The sequence below is a fragment of the Anguilla rostrata genome, chromosome 4 (assembly GCF_018555375.3).
Source record: "Anguilla rostrata isolate EN2019 chromosome 4, ASM1855537v3, whole genome shotgun sequence".
Lineage (NCBI taxonomy): Eukaryota > Metazoa > Chordata > Actinopteri > Anguilliformes > Anguillidae > Anguilla > Anguilla rostrata.
The window spans coordinates 57,696,261-57,703,052 of NC_057936.1; the positions used below are offsets into that span (position 1 = coordinate 57,696,261).

The 6,792-nt window shown below is 36.1% G+C and overlaps 1 protein-coding gene across 2 annotated transcripts in view; it reads right to left on the reverse strand.

Moving 5' to 3' along the window:
- ttll7 (tubulin tyrosine ligase-like family, member 7) overlaps positions 1–4,470 on the reverse strand; it is a 49,593-nt gene extending 45,123 nt beyond the window's left edge. Inside the window, exon 1 of one of the 2 annotated variants that reach the window (XM_064333414.1) lies at positions 4,262–4,470. The gene's annotated coding sequence lies outside the window, so the exon portion shown is untranslated. Of the gene's footprint in view, positions 1–4,250 lie in introns of both variants that reach the window. The other variant, XM_064333413.1, reaches the window with a different exon arrangement.
- Between the last annotated feature and the right edge of the window lie 2,322 nt (positions 4,471–6,792).

Below are 6,792 nucleotides of genomic sequence, written 5' to 3' on the forward strand. Positions count from 1 at the left end.
TCGAAGACTACAGCCAATATTTTCTGTGGCAAACACCCAGCCTTACTGATTAGAAATCTACAGTACTGGTATACCCATGTGTTTTTGAGAGTCTAATATAGCTGGTAGGAGTATTGATAGACTTAAATTAATGCCTAACACACTGAAAAAAAACAATGCTTACAGAATTACTTTTTCATGTGCATTACTAGTAAACAGGTATTGATAATAGCAAGTACAAGCAAGACATTATTCCTTACACAACATTTCTTAACTGAATTTCTTAACAACATACTCAGATATGGGCCACAAAGGCATCTAAAGAAATTTTGTTGGTGACATGAGAATTCAAGATACAATATCGGTGAAAACAGCAAATGAGGTGAATTGAAATGATTAACCTGTGACTGATTGAAAAATAATCAATTTGGTGCAAGTGAAAAGGTTGAACACGTTTAGATCAACACTTCATCAAGAGTTCTTATCAAATAGAGTTCAGATTAGCTCATGTTAGTATAGCTTCTTTTCCTCAAATTGAACTAGGACATCATAATTTCTAGTGGTAAACTCGTAGGCCTAAACCTAGGCCTAAATGCCTCTGTCACAAATTAGCTCTTAATATCATTTCAGGACAGTGATACAAAAACAACCACTTGAAGTACCTAATATACAAATAGAGGCCTGGCTGTATTGATAGTCTTACATCTGAACTGCATTACATTCCTTACTTGGGTACTAGTTCACATTTTATGATTCACTCTCTGCATACAAATATTCTGCTTTAATTCATGCTTATTGTCTGGTTTTCTTGCGCACTGTACTTTGACATATCTTCACCAAATATAACAAATACAAATAAAACAGATAATCAACTCAAAGAAGAAATAAATTGTTCCCAAACAAGTCTATGCCTGCCCATAATCATATCCACATTATGTTAAGATTTACAGCATTATGTTATATGAAGCACAGACTAATGCTCACAGGACTGATTAAGATATCCAGATTATCTGTACATTTATGCCATACAGGTGGCCACATTACAGACAGACATCAGCCAAATATGTATGCAGTTCTCTACATTAGCCAGGGACATTGAGTGTATAATTTACAGTAGCAAGATTGTTAATTTCTGATTCCAATGTGCCTTCTGCGTTTTACTATATGTCATGGCTAACACTGTCATTTCACCTAGTTCTCATGAGTGAAAATCAGCCTTGTTTTGAACATCACACATTTTTACCCAGATCATTTAAACCATTTTTTTTCCAAATAAAGATTAATTTGTAATTTCTCTACTTGCTCTCATGTCAAGGAGCTTTTTAAAAAAAAACAATTTAAAAAAAATCCTTGATTCATTTTATCTTTAGTAAATACCACTAAGTGGTTACTACACATTTTAGCTTGATAACCAATTGTACTGATCAGGGACACATTTCGACTGAATGAATAGCTACTTGAAATGGAACTGTCATTCATACAGCCTGAACAGTAAATCTTAAATAGTGAAGCTAATCAATGTTTTTCACACAAATGCAAATAGCCCCAGTGTACAGCCATTCAATTATTTTTAAGAAGGCTAATACACAGGAAACTTTAGCTAGTTTCTCCCTTTTAGCCTTAATATTACAAGACTAAGACCCGACCCCCCCAACCTCTTACCTGAAATATTAGAAAAGGGCTGCTAGGTAGCTTGATCAGTAAAAGTGAGCACCCTGGTCTCAAATCTCAAATTTCTATGTTAAATTAGCAGTAAATCCGTTATAATGTGTTCTTGTTAAATAATTCTATAGCTGCATACCCAAAATGCAATCAGAAATGATTAAAGCTCTTCAAAATATGTAGGCTAATATGTAGGTATTTGGTAGCAGTGCATTTACAAAATAAAAATGTAAAGTTTTAGGCTAATTGAAATAATGGTTTCAACAAATAAGCAGGCAGGTTCTCAAGTCTGAGTACACCACAATTAATTTTGTTGTTCTAGTACAAAAAAATTCCAACCAAACGGTGTGAACAGGAAGTGCTGTTTCTGAAGTCACACTGCATACTGCTAAGAGGGAAAGGTGTTGATGGAAATTTCAAGCACATCTTGAGACTAAAATGGTAAAGACTTTTATTGGATTTGTGTCATTGTTCCTACATGTCCCTGCAGATCTTCATTGCATAGTCAGTAAACTGAAAATACACAACAGTTTTCAAGACATTATATTCCAGGACATTTTATGTGAGCAACACCTGTAATAGGGGGAGACTTTGGTCCTTTACCTCAGGGGGGATGGGGAGGGGTAGCACCAGCTGCAGTTTTGGCCTATTTTGGTCTATAATGACACACTAAAAATATTTTCCAGAAATATTAGGAAAATTTCTCATTTTCCATGACTGTAAAATTACATCACAAAATTCCAGATTTTCCAGGACACATGAGAAAACTGCAAATAGTTTTCTCAAATTCAAAAATATATTTAATACAGCTAGGCTATTCATTCAAACATATGTAAACTTAATTTGAACATAAATTGTTCCATCATTGCACAGAGGACTTCTGCAACAACAACAAACAAATGCATGAAGTTCTCATATGGCACGACAAGCTAAAACCCTTCAGGTAGAAAATAACTACAAAATAACATAGCTTAAGAAGCACTTAAAGTTTTAATAGTCAGAAATTTTACAATATAGCCTATTGGCTCATATTGAAGCAAGAAGACTGACTGAAGTGATGTACAGGCTACATTCTACAGGGATTTGATTTAAATGCGGCTTTGGCGCTGAGTCCATTAGTTAAATCAGAATTTCATATAAACATGAGCTTTATCCATAATCACTTATTATTAAATAACAGTGCTGTACTGCCTTTAACTTCGTGACAATATAGATCATGACAACAAATTGAACATAACGTTATTCGTATTATACTTTCACTCACTGTTCACAAACAATACATGCCCTTCATTGTCCTTTCTTATTTCTACGTGTGTCTTTATAATTATATTGTAATAAAAATGGGAGAGATTTAGCCAGCTTGCAGTCAAACCCTGCATTATCGTGAACAGCCTTCCGTCAGCTGACTAGGCCAAATTTACGCTTTGCTAAGGCCAGAAACGTTGGATTTAAACTACGGCTATTGATACCGCGGAGACAGCATCTTAAGTATTTGCATTTGAATCAATAATGTGCCTTGCTTTACACTCCTGTCAAAATACTGTAACTAGCTAGTCCTTATGAAATTTCTATAGCGACTGGTTAAATCAATGTAGCCTATTCCTTACTCATGCAGCCTGACTGAGGTAAGCCAAGGCAAGGAGCCAGGAGGTGGCTATTAATAGCAGGTCACGGACACAATGAATGTTCAACATAGCAAGGCTAACAAAAGGGATAATTTCTTGTGCATAATTAAGAATTACAAACTAACTGAGTATCTATATATTGGATGAAAACGCACATACATAATTTTAAGCTTGTGTTTCTAGTGATGCAGATTCATACTTTGCTTGCTAGCTAGTCTAGCCAAATTATCGTAACGTGAAGTACTGTACTGCCGTAACTAGGCATAGGCATTTGTCATCAAAGGCTAAGTGAGCGCATCTAGCTGGCCAGCTAACCACTTAGCTACTGTGCTGAAACTGTATTTATTAGGGCATTCATTTAGCTTACTATATCATACGAAAGACCATATTAGAGTATTTGCAGATCTATTTTAAAAACGTTAGCTAATGCTGAAAAAGGTTATCAGACTCTGTCTCGTAAACGAGCCGATAACAACGTTGTCTTCATGAATGAGATAACGTTTGCTATTTGATGCATAGCCAGCGAGTCCCTCTGCCGTTAGCTTCCCACGGTCACTGGTAGCTAGTTAGCTACCGAGACAGGACGCTGTGATAGAAATAATGCTGTTGGCATCATAAAATTGAATTTGAATCATTTAAACTATTAGCTATTTAAACTATAAATACGATCTCGTGTAGTATACAAATATCTCGCCAGGTACCTAGAAAATAAGCACAACTATTCCAGCCAGCTAGCAATCAAGTCATATACAGTAGCTAGCTTGCTAGCCACCACTTGGCTAACGTCCAGATTAGTGGGTAGCAAACGTTAAGAGACCGATACGGCTAACGGGCTAGTTGGCTAACTACACAATGAACTGCTTTATCCGTCATGTTTGAATTAGCTGACCAGCATGAGACAATTATCTAGGTAATAAATCCCGATAAAATTGAATGATTTTTAAAAGGGGTAAGAAAAAAAAATATATATATATGATAGCGTACCGTAACGTTACCTTCTTGTCCAGTAGCTTTAGGGTGGGGAGGTTGATTCACTGCATGCCAGTGATTGTAAAGCTTTGTTTTAATTGACAAAGTACATTTACTATTTTGTAAAAATATTACTCTTTAATTCTGATGATGTCACCGAACGCTTCCAATGAACCGTCCTTTTTAGGTTTTACAACTCACTACCACTGAAAATTGAGGGTTAAAGCTCCCAGGGACTGAACCATTCTGTTTGTCGTGGGGGATATGATATTACAGTAACTTAAATTTGTGCGTAAACCCACGTATGTGCCTTAGACTGAAACATTAAGTTACAATAATGTATACGTATTAACGTATACATTATTGTGCATTTTGTTTTAAACATTACCTGACAATTCTGCCTCATATATTCACCCATGTAGTTACTATAGTTGCGGTTTCCAGTGCAAACAGCGGTCTTGACAACATGTATTAACCGGCATATTGCTGTATGCGGTGCACCTGACACGAGTGCATGGTAGAAAATTGATTAATGTAGCCTAGGAGGTGAATAACTTATTTGCAAAAAATATATATGTATTATTTTCTTTTAAAGCAACAATCTTTCCAGGCATAACAATAATTTTTCTTGCCGGTGCGTAACATTTCCAGCATGCCTACTGAAAAACTTATTCGTTGTTTACACAGAAGAAACAATGTGTTCTTTCATGCACTGATAGATACGTAATGTCATCGTCTAAATTGTTTCTCAGTTGTAACTATAATATCTTGGCACTGCTGGCTGTCTTCTGCGCATAACTTGTCCTGGTCGAATCGTTGCTGGCGCACGATGAGTTAAATTGGCTATGGGACTACCTTACCTTTAGCCTACTGGTCAATTCGATTTGTTCCAGAGAATCGATACAAATCAATACAGACCATGGATAATAACATTCCTTTGTACACAATACTTTAGGTGTGCATCCAGCAGCGAAACCGACAACAATGCAATTCCTCCGGAGAATTGCTAAGTAAACAATTGGCATTCTATCGAGGTTTCTCCCTGCTGCATATTTTTGGGACTAAAAAATATTTTGTTGGCTGGATCCTTGCCTGATAAAATCGACTTTGCTGTGCTTTATTGTCGTATGTGGATTTCCAAAACGCATGGAAGGTGAGCTAGGTCCCAGCTTGTTTTACCACCCACATGTTACAAATGAAGGAACGGTTGTCCCTATAACACTGGCATCGTAAAAGTTTATAGAGGTAGAACTGTGAGTTTTTACTTCTTTAAAACGGCATATCGTGTGACCAGACTGATTTAAGATGTCACCATGAAAAATTAATGAATGCAAATAAACAAGAATATGGGCTGGTGCGACTTAAGGGGTTTATGTACATTTTGTTAATAGAAAGTAAGCTGGGGATATTACATACACACACTGCAGTTTTTTACTTACTCTTAAGTTACCGGTCATAAAGGTTAAAACTGAAGCAAATATGAATATTGGAATTCTCTAATGGCCAATTTCTTGATCAGTTAAAGTTGTTGAAAACATTCAAATTTCTTCCATGCATTTTAAAAATAATTTTATTACAATGTAGGCACATTGTCATGTGCTTCACTTTTGAACTTTTAGTTACAGTGACTAGGTGACCATCAGCATTTTTGTTTGCATACATACTTAGAGTGCTGTGAAGAAGTATTTCTCCCCTTCCCGATTTCCTATATTATTGCTTATTTGTCACCACAATGGTGTCAGATCTTTAGATGAAATGTAATACCAGACAAGGGGAACCTGAGAAAACACATAACACGTTTTAAAATTATTAAAAAGTCAAGCACCCATATCACCCATGTGAAAAATCAATTGCTCTGTTAAACTCAATAACTGGTTGCACCCCCTTTAGAAGCACATAACCTCAACCAGATGCTTCCTATAATTTGGTATCAGTCTTTCATATTGCTGTGGAGGAATTTAGCCTACTCTTCTTTGCAGAACTGCTTTCATTCAAACAAATTGGTAGGTTTTTGAGCACAAACTGCTCATTTCAGGTCCTGTCACAGCATCTCTATTGGCTTTGAGTCCAGACTTTGACTAGGCCTTTCCAAAACTTTCATTTTGTTCATTTTCAGCCATGTAGATGTGGATGCTTCAGCTTCAGCTCACAGACAGATGACCAGACAATGAAAAAATAATTTCACAATTTGTTTTGTGTTTACTCAGTTTCCCTTAGTTGAATATTCAATTTTGTCTAAAGATCTGAAACCGTTCAGCGTGATAAAAATAGCAATAATAGGGTAAATCAGAAAAGGGGAAAATACTTTGTCACAACATACATATAAAGTACTTTAGGTAGAATATTATTTCATTTTGTATATGAAATCCAATCCAATGAAAACCCCACAACACAAAACCCCCTTTGCTTCCCTTGAAACATTTTGTGAGGGGGTTTTATTTTGACATAAGGTTTATTGTGCGCCTGAACCATATCAAGGACCAGTGCTGTTGTCATAGCTAGAGCGTAGTGTGGGGACATCATAGCCCGGGCGACATACAATTCATTACATATTCAG